Source organism: Brassica oleracea, chromosome C9 (assembly GCF_000695525.1).
Source record: "Brassica oleracea var. oleracea cultivar TO1000 chromosome C9, BOL, whole genome shotgun sequence".
In the NCBI taxonomy this organism is placed as follows: Eukaryota; Viridiplantae; Streptophyta; class Magnoliopsida; order Brassicales; family Brassicaceae; genus Brassica; species Brassica oleracea.
The window spans coordinates 11,613,619-11,629,995 of NC_027756.1; the positions used below are offsets into that span (position 1 = coordinate 11,613,619).

General features: G+C 37.2%; 3 pseudogenes; all 3 read left to right on the forward strand.

The window, feature by feature from the left end:
• The first annotated feature begins 839 nt into the window (after positions 1–839).
• Positions 840–4,501, forward strand: LOC106318343 (annotated as a pseudogene).
• Positions 4,502–4,910: 409 nt separating this feature from the next.
• Positions 4,911–9,141, forward strand: LOC106318342 (annotated as a pseudogene).
• Positions 9,142–13,377: 4,236 nt separating this feature from the next.
• LOC106314317 overlaps positions 13,378–16,377 on the forward strand; it is a 24,050-nt pseudogene continuing 21,050 nt past the window's right edge.

The following is a 16,377-nucleotide window of genomic DNA, read 5'->3' on the forward strand; positions in this document are numbered from 1 at the left end:
TTTTCTGGAGTCAGCGAACTACATCAACCTTCCGCCATTAGGAATCAAAGAAACGATCTTCCCATGGATTTGCTGGGCAATTTGGACAGTAAGGAACTACCTTATCTTCGAGAATAGGAACTTTGAACCTACTGATATTCTCTCCAAAGCCATTGCTAACGCCCGGGAATGGAATGCAGCGCAACTACCAGGCCTTGATCCTCCTATCGCACGAAATCCTCGATTACCACCGACACTCACGATCACCACTGAACCGGCCTGCTTCACTGACGCAGCCTGGCAATCGTCCACGAACAGAGCAGGGTGTGGCTGGTATATCCTAACACCTGAGAAGACTATCACTCTACAAGGCACCCGTATGTTTGAACACATCTCATCACCTCTGATTGCTGAAGCACTCGCCATCCAGTCAGCCCTCCTCCACGCCCTCGACGCTGGAATCACTTTAATCTGCATCAAGTCAGACTGTCAGGCACTCATCAATGCCCTCTCCTCGAAGTATCATTCGGCGGATATCTACGGAATCATTCGGGACATCGAGGCTCTATCTTATCGTTTTTCTCGCATTTCTTTTAGTTTCATTCCGCGATCACAAAACTCTATTGCTGATACCTTAGCCAAATCTGCTATGTACTCTGCTTTCCCCAACTAGTTTTGGTTGGAGGTCTAATTAATTAATTATCGTGTTCAAAAAAAAAAAAAAAAAAAAGATTCTATTTACCTGCTAATTCTAGTTCACTCATTTCGTTTACTTTTCAAAGTGACGGAGAAACTTCGTGTCGGTCAATAGTCAAAAGACTCAACAGTAAGACCTCTCTCTGAATCCTTGATTTTGAAGAACAACTCACGATCCTCTCAAGTAAGACCTCTCTAATGGCTTCTTCATCGCGTCGCACCTGGAGATACCGCGTTTTCACGAGCTTCCATGGACCAGACGTCCGTAAAACGTTTCTCAGTCACTTGCGCAAACAGTTTAGCTGCAATGGAATTACGATGTTCGATGATCAAGGGATCGAGAGAAGTCATATTATTGCTCCTGCACTCACGCAAGCGATCAGAGAATCGAGGATCTCCATTATCGTGCTCTCGAAGAACTATGCTTCTTCCGGATGGTGTTTGGATGAGCTGTTGGAGATTTTGAAGTGCAAGGAAGATATTGGACAAATCGTGATGACTGTCTTCTACGGAGTAGATCCAGCTGATGTACGGAAACAGACCGGACATTTTGGGAGGGCTTTCAAGGAAACATGTGATCGTCGTAAAACAAAGGAGAAGGAGGAAAGATGGAGTCAAACTTTGGAGTACGTGGGCAACATAGCCGGAGAACACCTCATAAACTGGTTTGTTTTTAATTATATTGATTTTGTTTTCCTCATCTATTAATTAGATGACGAACAAGTAGAAGCATTAAGGTGAATAGAGTTTATATAGCTTAAATGATTATGGGAATGGTATATCTGTGATTCTTTCTGTCATGAAAATTTGATGGAAACAATTTATTTTTCTCTTTTGTTGGGGTCAATGAAGCGGCTATGGTTGACAAAATTGCTACCGATGTTTCCAACAAACTAAATGCAACACCATCTAAGGATTTTGATGGCATAGTGGGATTGGAAGCTCATTTGAGAGAAATTGAGTCTTTGCTCGATTTAGATAATGATGAAGTTAAGATGGTAGCAATCACGGGACCTGCAGGGATTGGTAAGAGTACCATTGCCAGAGCGTTGCATAGTCTATTGTCGAATAGGTTTCAGCTTACTTGTTTTGTAGACAACCTTAGGGTAACCTATCCTACAGGTTTTGATGAGTATGGTTTGAAGTATCGTTTACAAGAAGAGCTGCTTTCGAATATTTTTAAACAAGATGGTATTAGGATATGCCATTTAGGTGTTATAGAAGAAAGGCTACACGACCAAAGAGTGCTCATCATTCTTGATGATGTGAACAATATAAGACAACTGGAGGCGTTGGCTGGAGATATTACTTGGTTTGGTCCTGGAAGTAGGGTTGTAGTTACCACAGAAAACAAAGAGCTTCTGCAGCGGCATGGTATCAACAATACATACCATGTGGAGTTTCCATCTAGAGGAGAAGCTCTTGAGATTTTTTGTAGATATGCTTTTAGACAAAGCTATCCACATGATCGTTTTAAAGTGCTTGCATTCAAAGTGACGAAGCTGTGTGGCAATCTTCCATTGGGTCTGCGAGTGGTGGGTTCATCTTTACGCGGGAAGAAAGTGGATGAATGGGAAGACGTGATGAACAGGCTAGAAACTATTCTTGATCATCAAGATATCGAGCAAGTACTAAGAGTCGATTATGAGAGTTTACATGAGACAGAGCAATCTCTATTTCTCCACATTGCAGTCTTCTTCAACCGTAATGATGCTGATCTTGTGAAAGCCATGTTCACTGACAATAGCTCGGATATCAAACACGGGTTAAAAATCCTGGTCAATAGATCTCTCATAGATGTATCTACCAAAGGAGAAATAGTGATGCACAAGTTACTACAACAAGTGGGTAGACAGGTCGTTCACAAAGAAGCGCCTTGGAAACGCCGGATCTTAACAGACGCTCAAGTGATTTGTGATGTTCTTGAACGAGCCAAAGTAAGTTATTTCTATTTTCTTTGTTATATATTCCATTTTTATTAATTTATACTTCAAACAATTAAGTCACTAACACTCCATTTTATAATTGTAATAATGTAATTGGTTTAGGGTACTAGAGATGTGTCCAAGAGCTTTTAAAAGGATGCCTAATCTGCGATTCCTCAAAGTTTACAAAAGTAAAGATGATGGAAATGATTTATTGCATATACCTGAGGAGACGGAGTTTCCGCGTCGTCTAAGGTTACTACATTGGAAGGCATACCCTAGAAAGAGTCTCCCTCTTCGATTTTACCTGGAAAATCTTGTGGAGCTCAAAATGCGACACAGCCACCTCCAAAAGCTCTGGGAAGGAACTCAGGTTAGTTTCGATACTTGCTTTTGAAGACAAGTGTGTTCTTTATCATGTCTTGATGCTCTTCCTTTTGTTGTTTCGTTTTACATTCAGGCACTTACAAATCTGAAGAAAATGGATTTGTCCTGGTCTTTTAATTTAAAGGAACTCCCGGATTTTTCAAATACTACAATGCTCGAGAGTTTGGTACTGCGTGGTTGCAAGAATTTGGTAGAGATTCACTCCTCTATTGGGAATCTTCGCAAAATTGAGTTCCTGCAAATGAGTTTTTGCGTAAAGCTACAAGTTGTTCCGGCTCTCTTCAATTTGGCACCTCTTGCTTTTGTTGGAATGGAAGGATGCTCACAACTGAGAAACTTCTCAGATATTTCCACGAACATCAGAACACTCTCAATCGCCGACACAATGTTAGAAAAAATTTCTAAATCAGTAAGGCATTGGTCTTCTTCCCTCAAGTCACTCGCTCTCTACGGAGACAGCGCAAACATCAAGAGAATTGAGAGAATCCCTGACTGTATCAAAGATTTGCATGGGTTAGTATGGCTTTGTGTAGCTGGATGTCCAAAACTTGCATCACTGCCAGAGCTCCCCGCCTCACTCAAAACACTAATAGTAGAATCCTGTAAATCATTGAAGACCGTATCTCTTGCTTTTGACTCTGAATCAAGCTGCAGCATCACCAACTGCTTCAAATTGGGTCGAGAAGCAAGGAGAGTAATCCAGCTATCATTGCGGGCATGCCTACCTGGAAGAAAAATACCTGCCAAGTTTGATCACAGAACTATAGGAAACGCCTTGACCATCCGGTCAGATTTCAGAGAATTTAGGTTTTGCATTGTGGTTTCCCGTAAACAGTATATTGGCGAACTCAAACCCGAGTTTTTCTGTCGCATTCGCGTAAACAAGGGTTGCCCCACTGACCATCACATTCATTTCCATCTCCGCAATATCCGGGCGGAACATCTATGTTTTTCTTTGGTTGACGTGCATGGATGGCTTGAACAGGGGAATGAGATTATGTTTGAATTCATCACATGCCAGGAGCTCGAGATTATTGCATGTGGTGTCCAGATCATGACGGAGGAAAGCAAGAGAAGAAGAATGATTGAGTTTGATGAAGCCAGCAAAGCCTCTCAAGACTCTAGAGACAGTGAGCTTAGGGATCGACTAATCTGTGATTCGAAAGAAAATGGCAAAGCCGAGACACCTACAGGTTGCTGGAGCTGGATCCTCCTCTCCTTGGACCTCTCCCATCCTATGAGAAGCATTGCAAGCTTATTTTGGGGAAGAAGACCATAGATTCAAGTTGGAAGCCAACAATTGCAATCTCTTTGGAATCATGGTTGGTACTTTTCTTCGAAACATAACTCTATTACTAATAGATACAAATATTCAGAATCTGCAGCATGTTCTTGTTACATTCAAACAAAATGAGCAGAAGCAAACACCTAATGTCATTGGCAGCAGCGACAAGATTAACTAAAGTCGAATGTGTATTGTTCCGTGAATAGAGCAACGACTTTATGTTCTTATATCATTCAAAGTATAACATTCAGATCGTTAGAGCTGCTTCTCTACTGTATATACCCATTTTAAAATCCAAATGGAGATGAATTGGAGCAATTCCAAGAACTTAAAAGTATAAACAAATCTTTTTACATGTGAAAACGGCCAGGGGAAGCAAGTTTGTAGCTTCCTATGAGTTTAGAGGAACCAAATCTCTTTTTCAAAGTCTTGGCCACTTGATTGGTCTTCTTAAAATATCTGAAAAACACTAGTTTATTTGACTCTCTTTTTGTTTGCAAACTTAATGACGATGACCACTTAACAACTCCATTCAAATTATTACGCGTCTGCCTCAGTAGTCAGTGGAAGGAAGCATACCTTTTTATTTATGCTTTTATAAAGCTTTCCAACAACATTGACTTCAAAGTAAACAATATCTGATTTCATTCATCTGCAAACATCTCACTGTCCTTCCATCTCTCTCAGCTCGTCTCTCATGGCGTCTGCTTCTTCCTTTGCGTCTCGCAACTACAAGTTCAACGTCTTCTCGAGCTTCCACGGGCCTGACGTCCGTAAAACACTTCTCAGTCACATGCGCGAGCAATTTAAACGCAGCGGGATCACAATGTTTAATGATCAAGAGATTGTGAGAAGCCAAGAGATAGCTCCTTTGCTCACAAATGGTATAAGAGAATCAAAGATCTCGATCGTGATTCTCTCCAAGAAAAACGCTTCTTCAAGCTGGTGTTTAGATGAATTGGTGGAGATACTGAAGTGCAAGGAAACTATGGGACAGATAGTGATGACCATCTTTTACGGAGTGGAACCATCCGATGTACGCTTCCAGACCGGCGATTTTGGGATCGCTTTCAATGAAACTTGTGCAGATAAGCCGGACGAGGAAAGGCAGAAGTGGAGCAAAGCTTTGAAAAACGTAGGAAACATTGCTGGAGAAGACTTCCAAAAATGGTTCGTATTCAACTAATCTCTGTTTTTATCTATTAAGTTCTATTAAGCGGTAATCACAAGTTAGTTAAAAACAACAGTTAATGGTGTCTTGTTGTGATTGGGAGGAACTACTGGAATTTGATTGATTAAGAGAATGTTTTCTTGAATGAATATTAGAAGTACATGTCATAGAATAGTGGGAAAAAGGATGTTAGATACAAACTTCATTGATAAAAAAAAAAAAAATACAAACTTCAAAACAACTTCAGCCATATGTCTCATTCTTTGTAAAGCTATTTTTTATTCCAATAAATTTAACATTCATTCAGAAAAGAAAAAATGATATCTCTGTGACTATCAAGAAGATCACAAGAGATGTTTCAGATAAATTGAATGCAACATCATCTAGGGATTTTGATGGCATGGTGGGACTTGAGACTCATTTAAGGGAAATGGAGAATTTGCTAGATTTTGATTATGATGGAGTAAAGATGGTTGGAATCTCAGGTCCTGCAGGGATTGGTAAGACAACCATTGCCAGAGCCTTACATAGTCGTTTCTCTCATAAGTTTCAGCTTACTTGTTTTACAGAAAACCTTAGGGGAAGCTATCCTAGTAGTGGTCTTGATGACTATGGTCTGCAGTTTCTTTTACAAGAACAACTTCTGTCAAAGGTTTTGAACCAAGATGGTACAAGGATATGCCATCTAGGTGTGTTACAACAAAGGCTAAGTAACTTGAGAGTGCTCATCATTCTTGATGATGTAACCAGTCTAAAGCAATTAGAGGCTTTGGCTGGAGATACTTCTTGGTTTGGTTTTGGAAGTAGGATAATGTATACCATGTGAGTTTTCCATCTATAGATGAAGCTCTTGAAATCTTGTGTAGATATGCTTTCAAACAATGCTATCCTACAGAGGGTTTTAAAAAGCTTGCTATAAGGATAACAGAACTTTGTTGCAAGCTTCCGTTGGCTCTTCGTGTTGTGGGTTCATCTCTACGTGGGAAGAGGAAGGACGAATGGACAGATGTAATGGTCAGGCTAGAAAATATTCTTGATCAAGATATCGAGAAAGTGTTAAAAATTGGCTACGAAAGTTTAGAAGACAATGAGCAAACACTATTTCTCTATATTGCAATCTTCTTCAAGTATAAAGATGGTGATCTTGTGAAAACCATGCTGGCTGGAATTGACTTGGATGTTAAAAACGGGTTGAAAATCCTAGTAAAAAAATCTCTCATAGAGATATCTGCACGTGGTGAAATAGTGATGCACAGATTACTACAAGTGGGTAAAAGAGCTATTCGTAGACTAAAGCCTTGGAATCGCCAAATCTTAGTTGATGCTAATGACATATGTGATGTCCTACAAAATGATACTGTGAGTCTATTAATCCTTTGCTTCTTAGTAACTTTTTTTAAAAATATTTGCCTGAGCAAGTCATATCGCTAAGATAAACAAAAGCTATATATTGTGACAGAAATACTTTTTTTTTTTTAATTTGGGATTTGGTTTAGGTTACTAGCAAAGTGGTTGGCATATCATTTAATACATCAGCAATCAACGAAGTGTTCATAAGCAAGGGAGCTTTCAAAGGAATGCCTAATCTCAGGTTCCTCAAGTTATCAAAAGTAAATATGATGGGTGTGATAGAATGGATATATCTGAAGAGATAGAGCTTCCGCAACGTCTAAGGTTTCTACATTGGAAGGCATACCCAAGCAAGTGTCTTCCTGCTACATTTCATTCGGAATGTCTTGTCGAACTTGATCTTCGAGAAAGCCAATTAGAAAAGCTTTGGGAAGGAATCCAGGTTGGTTTTAATATTTGGGTTACGCTGAATATATAAATGATATCTGTCATTTCTCCTCATGTAATGATGGTCTTCTGTTTTTCTGGTATTTACTTTCAGCCGCTTACAAATCTCAAGCGGATGGATTTGTGTAATTCCTACCTGTTAGGTTCGGGTTTAATTATGGGCTTCCAACTTAAAACCAATTGGTGATTAGTGGATTGGCCCTAATCCTTTATATAGTAATAGATTAATTCTTATATTTCCGATGTGGGATGTTTCTCATCAATACCCTCCCAACATCGGTATAGTAGTAGTAGTTGTAGTAAATTAGATCAAAGGATCTTATCGCTCTGATACCATGTTAGATTCAGGTTTAATTATGGGCTTCCAACTTAAAACCAATTGGTGATTAGTGGATTGGCCCTAACCCTTTAATATAGTAGTAGATTAATTCTTATATTTCCGATGTGGGATGTTTCTCATCAATACTACCATTTGAAGGAACTCCCAGACCTTTCAAATGCTCCAAATCTTGAGAAACTGAAACTGGGTGGTTGCCAGAGTTTGATAGAGCTTCCCCCCACTACTTCAAATCTTGGTAAACTAAATTACTTGTGTATGATTTCCTGCACAAAGCTAGAAGTTGTTCCAAGTAACTGCACCTTTGCGTCCCCTAATCCCATTGACATACAAATATCGCGTACGAACATGACAACATTCGGTATGTCAGTCCCAGCGGCAAAAGAAGTGCCTCCAGTGACTACCCTTTCGATTTCTCGTGAGTTCTCTCTTTGTCTAAGCGAAAATCCAAATCTGAAGACACTAACACAACTGCCGGCTACTATAACTACACTAGACCTAAGCTTCTCTGGTATTGAAACAATATGCTGCCTAAAAGGTTTACACATGTTAAGAGAAATTAGACTCTTTGACTGCACAGAACTCAAATCACTGCCAGAGCTCCCTTGTTTTCTCAAGTCTCTAAACGCAAATTATTGTGAATCACTGGAGACCGTTCCTTGCCCTTTGATGACACCATTTGCGAAGCTCAGTTTCACCAACTGCTTCAAACTGGACCAACAAGCACGAAATGAAATTGCCAACCAACGCTTTCATCTGCTTCAGTTGGGGTGGTCATGGTTACCTGGAACCCAAGTCCCCGCAGAGTTCGAGCACCGAGCCATAGGAAATACCTTGAGCTTCCCTATCTCCGCCCTCTCCATATTTAAGGTGTGCCTCGTTTGTTCGTCTAACAACCTAGCTGATATATATGATAAGTACTACTTGTCTTGTCGCTGGATGCGCAAAGGCTACTCAAACTCCTTCCAAGCTATCGAGATATATGGATTCTTCATCTCATCATATCAACACAAGCATCTCTTAGTTTTTCCCTCCTACTTACTTCTCAAGTACGGATGCTTTGAAGAGAGTGGAGAGCTAACGTTTGAATTCACCAGCGTCGACTTCGACGTTATTGAATGTGGTGTCCATATATTCAAGGAGGAACTCGACGGAAGCAACAATGGAGGTTCTGGCGACGAAGATGGTGACAGTAACCACTGGAACACACAGGAATCCGGCCAAGATTCAGATGAAGACGAAGAAGCTGATATTATCAGTGACACAATATCTGAATCTGGACCCAGCGAAGCCTCTGGTGGAGATGGCGTTGAAGAAGACTACATATCTGTATCCAGGAAACGTGCCATGAACACGACGATGACAGGTGCTTCTATAAATCTGAAATGGGGAACCAAAAGACGACGTTTTTGAACCAAACAAATATGTACCAAATAATTATCTCCCTGTTTTGATCGACTTCCAATATGGTTCTATACACTGGGGCGGAATGACAATGTATGATCCCCTTTATTTTGTGACAATGTAAATCTTACCTGGTTATATATATGGTCATCTTTGTTCAGGTCTTCGTGCTTGAGAGCGGCTAGTCCTTCAAACTTTCAGTATAGCACAAAGTACACAAGATATCATTTGGTCATCTTTTAGTAAAAACAAAAAAAACTTTTGATTATCCAAACTTCCAATTCGCTCACTTTCAAGTACACAAAATATAATCTGATTTTAATATGTTAACTAGGTAGAGACCCGCGCATTGCGCCGAATGAGAGCATAAAAAATAAACAGTTTTTTTACATTATGCTTCATTATTTCAATTATACGTATTTGTTGCATTTTATATTATATTTTATATTATTTGAGTTATGAATTTGTTATTCTTCCATATTCGTAGGAGTGTCAAAATGAGTTGGATCGCTCAACTTAGCCCAGTTCATAGTGAGCTCAGATTATTCATGAATTAGCTCAGCTCTTATTTATAAACTCGAACTCATATATCTAGATCATGAGTTAAATGAGATAACTCGCGATAACCTTGCAAAAGGAGCTCGGTCTCGTGGTCTTGCTTTTTCCCATGTAAACTCTCAGCTCCCAAGCTGGATGGCTCATGAGGCCAACCTCTTGGTAGTTACTTAATAAGATATGGAGCTTTCGATGTCACCAAAAAAAAAAAAAAGAGAGAGAAAACAACCGTAGAAACCTTAAACTTTCAAATGAAAGCAAAAAAAACCTTAAACTCACTTTTGAACCAAAAAATACTCCAACTTTCAAATATTGGTCATTTTAACTCTATTTTTTTGTTGACTAGGCCATTTTAGAAACCTGAAAAGTCAACTAATAAACCCCTAAACGTCTGTTAACTCGATAAACGATGTCATTTTAAAAATTGATTAAACATTAATGAAATGATGTCGTTTTACATATGTAAGCATAAAAATCTGTTTATCAAAGCGCTTCTCTGATTGCTCAAGACATCTCTTTTAAATAATTCTCTCTTTCGCGAAACCTAAATTTTTTAATTCTCTAATCTCTCAATCTTCTAATCTCCAAAACCCAAAACCATTGATAATGCAAAGGATGGCTAGGACGATGAGTTACTTCGGGTTCGTCGTATTGAGAGATCTTAAGTGGAAAGCGTTAGGGAAGCTATTATTGAACAACATAATCAAGTCGGTGAAGAAGGTGATAATGAAGATGATGGTGAGACTAATGAGAATGATAATGAGGCTGAGAATGATAATGAGGCTGAGAATAATAGTATTGGTGTCGAAGAAGAATTTTTAAGTAGTATTTAAAACAACGTTGTTTAGTAAGTTAGCATACATTTACGGTTTAGTATTGATTTTTCGAGTTTCTAAAATGGCCGAATCAACAAAAAATGGGTGTTATAATGACCAACATTTAAAAGTTGTGATATTTTTTTGGCTCAAACACGAGTTGAAAGTTATTTTGGCTTTAATTTGAAAGTTCAGAGTGTTTGAATCGTAAGCCATCTCTAATATATAATGTTATTGTACCTATTTATTTTCTACGATGCATTGCATGGAATCAGAAACATGTGTTTGAATCGTAAGAGCATCTTTAACCGTGTCTCTTAACCCGTCTCTTATTTTTTTTAGGCTAAAAAAGAAAAGAAAAAATGCAATTATCTTAAGGGACGTCTCTTGATCAAGAGACAGAAGAGACGGCTCTTGTAGACACACGTCGCTCTCTCTTGCTTCATGTTGAATCTCTCGTCCCCTTCTCAGAATCAGATGAATCGTCTCCTCTCTTCCTCACTTTTGATTGATAATACTCATGAGTGGAAGTTCAAGCAGGGAGGCCCTTTGTGGTATTGTAGGTTTCAATTGAATCAATGCTCTCTCTGATGTTTTCCTTGAATCAATAGAGAGGAGGAGGGAAGGATAATGGAATCGAAACCCAGTGGATCAGTGGCGTTAACAGCTGAGGAAGAAGTCGTTTCCTTGAATCAGTCTCTCTCTCTCTCTCTCTGAAACCATTAAGCGTGTCATCAGATCCCAGAATCGTGTCATTGTTGAAGGAAAGAATCTGGTGAGACAGTCTTTTGAATCATTATGTGTTCTGTATGTATATATTGTTTGCTCAGTTTTTGCGTTGAAAGAATGAGTTGTTAAAGTTTTCGTTCTGGATCCTCTAGCTTGCTTCTGTGGCTACTCACTGAGACTCTGTTTTCTATAGCCTGTGTATCATTTTCTGATTGCATTGAAAACAATCATGTATATGTTTTGGGTTAGATCGATGCTGTTTTTGTGTAATGATATAACAGATAGGTGTTTGGTTTTTGTGTTTTGTATTTCTTTCTCTGATGAGCTCCATCATTAAAAATATGAGGACCACGCTCGTTGCTTGTGGTGATCTGAACAGAAACGTGCTTGCTCCGGCTGCGTCTTACAATGTTTATAGTATAAAGAATCAATCTTTTGTTCTGAATTTTGTTTGAGTATCTTGATTTGATGCAAACAGCTAAGCATTGTCAATGTTGATAAGTTAAGAATGCTTGATGGACTGATGGGGTTTGCCTTTGTGTTCTGGTTTTGATATGTGGACAGGGTTTTTTTTGGTGTGTAGTGAGCTAGAGAGCCAAAAAACGATGTCATTTACAGGAACGCAGCAGAAATGCAGGGCGTGCGAGAAGACAGTGTACCCTATGGAGCTTCTCTCAGCTGATGGTGTCCCTTTTCACAAGTCTTGCTTCAAGTGCTTTCACTGCAAATCCACCCTTCAAGTCAGTTTCTTTATTCTCTTTTCACCACTCTTTGTCTATGAATATGAATGAATGTTTGATATTAACTTGGATTGTATGTTTTCATATGTTTGTTCTTTCTTCTTTTTTTCTTGTTTTTCCTCCTTCACATGTGTTTTTGTTAATTTTTTTTTAAGAACCTCTAAATAAGAAACTCCCATTAGAGCATAAATATGTTGGTGTCTCTTAACTAGATGTTTTAACTAACATTTAATATTTAAAAATGATTAAGAGACCCAAAATGGGTTTTTGGGTTAATGATGCTCTAAGCTATTTCTTCAAAAAAAAAAAGGAGTATTTCATTTCAATTTGCTGTTCTGGAAGCGGACACCACAAAACTTCCATGCTATCAAGTTTACTGTGCTTCCTACTCGTCACTTCAATGAGCAATTTCAATGAAAAAAAGTAACTGGAAATTTGGCAGAAGGTATTATATTAAAATAAGTTCTAATAGCTTAGTCATATCATAGTTTTAAAAATACTTCTTATTTCTTCCGTAGATCATATTTTGTGGCTGCTAAAAAAGAATAATATTTTGTGAAAGTATTGAATCAACTGATAAATATATCATCTGATATATCATATCGAACGATGAATTTTCTAAGAAACTAGAGAGCGTTCATACCAGAACGGCAGAACGTAGTTACAAGCATCAACCTCAATATTTGTTTCCGAAGAAATGAATCTAGATTAGTCTTGTTCTACATATATTTCAGCAGTTTTACATTTCAGCCACTGTCACTTCTGAAGGAAATAAATGGAATCAAGGCCATGATTTATTTTCTTTTCAAAATCGTATATTGAATTCTTGTACTTTTAAGAAGTGAAAGAGCCATAAGATACAAAAATAAAGTTTGAAAATGAAAGATACAAATTTGTTGTTTCCTACAAGTCTTGAGACTCCAGATCAAACCTGTTCAAAGTTTTTGTTTTTATGGACGCATGCTTAGAATTTTAAGTATTGTGCGATACTGCAATGTATTATGTACAAATCCATGTATATTGTCTTTTATTATGGGAAGTTTACTAGAATGACACAAATTTATTGTGTTATTAATAGAATAACTCATATTTTTTTTAAAAAAATTATTAGAATATTTCCTGGTCTAAATTGCCTTTTTAACTAACTTGTGATTACCGCTTAATAGAACTAAATGGTTTTGATTTTGAATAGGTCACGATATCATCAATCTTTCTTATATGTTTTTTCCTCCAACTCTAGAGAAGTTAAAATTTTTACCAAACTTTAGAATACAACTTTTCAAAACCATTTAGGACGTTAATGACTAATGAGGTCATAGTCTTTTGTAAGCTGGCTGATTTAAGGCAATGAAAATGAAAACAAAGAAACTTTAAATCTATGTGAAAATGAAAACAAAGAAACCTTAATTTTCTTCTCTTTTCAAAATCATGTATTAAATTCTTGTATATTTTTAAGAAATGAATGTCTATATAGCTTTCCAGACCACATTGAGGGGAATATCTGATATTTGTTTCTTCAACTTCTCTTAACTAAACTTCATTTCTCTATTTTCTCTCATGGATCTTTCTTCTTCATCATCTCGCAGCTGGAGATTCCAAGTCTTCCCGAGCTTCCACGGGGCAGATGTCCGTGTATCATTTCTAAGTCACTTACGCAAGCAGTTTGAACGCAATGGAATCATAATGTTCAATGATCAAGAGATCCAGAGAAGCCAAATCATCAAACCTGAACTCACTCGGGCAATACAAGAATCAAGAATCTTGATCGTGGTGCTCTCACAAAGCTATGCTTCGTCAAGTTGGTGCTTGAATGAGCTGGTGGAGATTTTGAAATGTAAGGAAACTGCTGGACAGATTGTCATGACGATTTTCTACAAAGTTGATCCATCTGATGTGAGGAAACAGATCGGCAAATTTGGGGAGGCTTTCAAGAAAACTTGCGAAGGGAGAACCCAGGCAGAAATACAGAGTTGGACTCCTTTTAACTTTATATAACTTTTAGGAGCAATTGATTTATATTACAATGAAAAGGGTTATTTAATTTTCTATCTATTTGGAAAATATATCCTTAGTGAAGTAAACAGATCAACAATACTGATATCTCTTATATATTAATAGAAAAACATTATAATTTTTTACCTATGACACATGTCATCATTAGAAGGATTCTTAGAATCACTAAAAAATTAAGTTAATCCATTTGAACATATAATATATTTTTTATTGAAATAATATTAGACTAAACTAAGATCCGCGCCTTGCGCGGGATAAACATTATATATATAAATTATTTTATGTATTATATGAAATAATAAATAAAATATATAATTAAATATAAATATTATATATATAAATATATAAATTATTACATATTATGAAATAATAAATATATATTGAATAATTAAAAGTCAATAACTATTACATAATACTAGGATATGGACCCCCGCGGTTCGCGGGGGAAATGATACTAATTCTAAATGTAACCTAAAAATACATTATATATTTAACTATTTACAATGAAATATGATGATATTTAAAATGAAAATTTCAACTTATAAAGATTAATATATTTATAGAATACACTTATAAAATAAGAAAAATAAATTGTTTCTAACACGCTTGTTGAAAGGGAACCATGCTTTGTTATAAATTGTGTTTCCAATTTAAATACTTATTTTGCCAGTAAGATGATTTTAGTATAAAATCCATAATTTTGACTTGGTAACTTCGCAAATAACTAATATTCTAGAAGAATGAAACCATCACATCCCTAATGTACATGAATATCCACATGTGAATTATGAACGAGCAAACATTACTATGTAAAGAACATGAGCCTCCCCACTCATGAATCCTCATGTATTACTAAAACAGAAATCATTAACCTACTCAGACAGTAGTCTTGAAAATGCATCATTAGAAGCGCAACAGCAAGAATTGGCCTGCGAGAAACGTATTGAAATGTGACACTGCGGCCAATGGACTCCACTTGGGGACACCTGAGGCAGTAGTAGTCAAGGTAAAGATCAACATGCATTTGTAGATTCCTCTGTCCATTTTGGTTCCTAATTGGGTTCACATATGGCTTTGCAATGGAGACTTCAACAACACCAAGAGGAACCACAAGGGCAAGTAATTTTTTGAGGGCCATTGTTTGTCTTCTACTTTGCTGAATATTAAGCCAAGTTTAGGGATGAAGAAAAAGGGGCAAATACCAGGCTTTTTATAGATCATTAGAGGCTTTTGAAAATATCCATTTGCTAAATGTCAATATAAGAAGCAGATAATACCCGTTTGCAAATATAAATCTGAAATTGAAGAATTGCAGGAACCTTTTCACTATGAGATTAGTTGAATATATCAGCGTAAAACCCAGAAATTTACTAATTTGACAACAACGGTGGTGTGTATGAGGAATTAAAACAACTAAACACGTCAATGTATCAATCTATTTAATATGGTGCATCGTTGTAAAATACATGTGAAAGGGTATATTGTTCATATATATTTTTAAAAAGTTTACGGTGTGTCGGAGAAAAATGTGTTGGAATGAAAATTTTTATAAAGATGGAAAAAGTGTTTAAGTGTTTGAAAAAAAGCTTTGTGAAGAAGAAAGATTTTATAACTTAGAAGAAGAAAGCTTTTTATTACTTGTTACAAGTTTTGTTTATTTCTTGGTGATACAAAATGAAAGGGGAGTGGAGGTATTTATAGCCTCCATTATACAAAATATCTCAAATATTTTAATCCTAAATCTAGATAATTCTAACATAATATCTAGATTATTTTATCATAATTTTCTAGATAATTCTATAAGAATATCTATATTTTTATTTTAAGGAGGTGGATGATTTTCTAGAATTTGGGCTAAGTTTTGGATCAACACATGATTAACCCAATGATGTTTGATCCAAATCAAGTTTAGTTTTCAACACCCCCTCTTAAACTTGATTTGGTTACTCCGAGTAAGCTCCTCATCTTGATGAAGTCTTCTCGCTTGAGTGGCTTGGTGAAGATATCAGCTACTTGATCATTTGTCTTCACATACTCCAATTGCACATCCATCTTGGTAACACATTCTCTTATGTAGTGATAACGAGTATCGATGTGCTTACTCCGATCATGGAAGACTGGATTCTTCGCCAATGCTATTGCCGACCTGTTATCCACAAAGATCTTTGTTGGCTCCTCTTGTGGTAGGTTCAACTCCTTTAGCAAGTTTCGTAACCAAATAGCATGGCAAACACATGAAGTAGCTGCCACATACTCCGCTTCACAAGTAGAAAGAGTGACAATTGGTTGCTTCTTTGACATCCATGTGAAAGCGGTTTCTCCAATGAAAAACACGAAGCCACTTGTGCTTTTCCGGTCATCTACATCTCCACCCCAATCGCTATCGCTATATCCAACAAGCTTGTAATCGTCAGAAATAGAGTAATACAAGCCAAAGTTGATTGTACCTTTGATATAGCGTAGGATCCTCTTGGCTGCCTTGAAATGAGTTGTTGTTGGATGCTCCATGTATCGACTCACAACTCCAACTGCGTGTAGGATGTC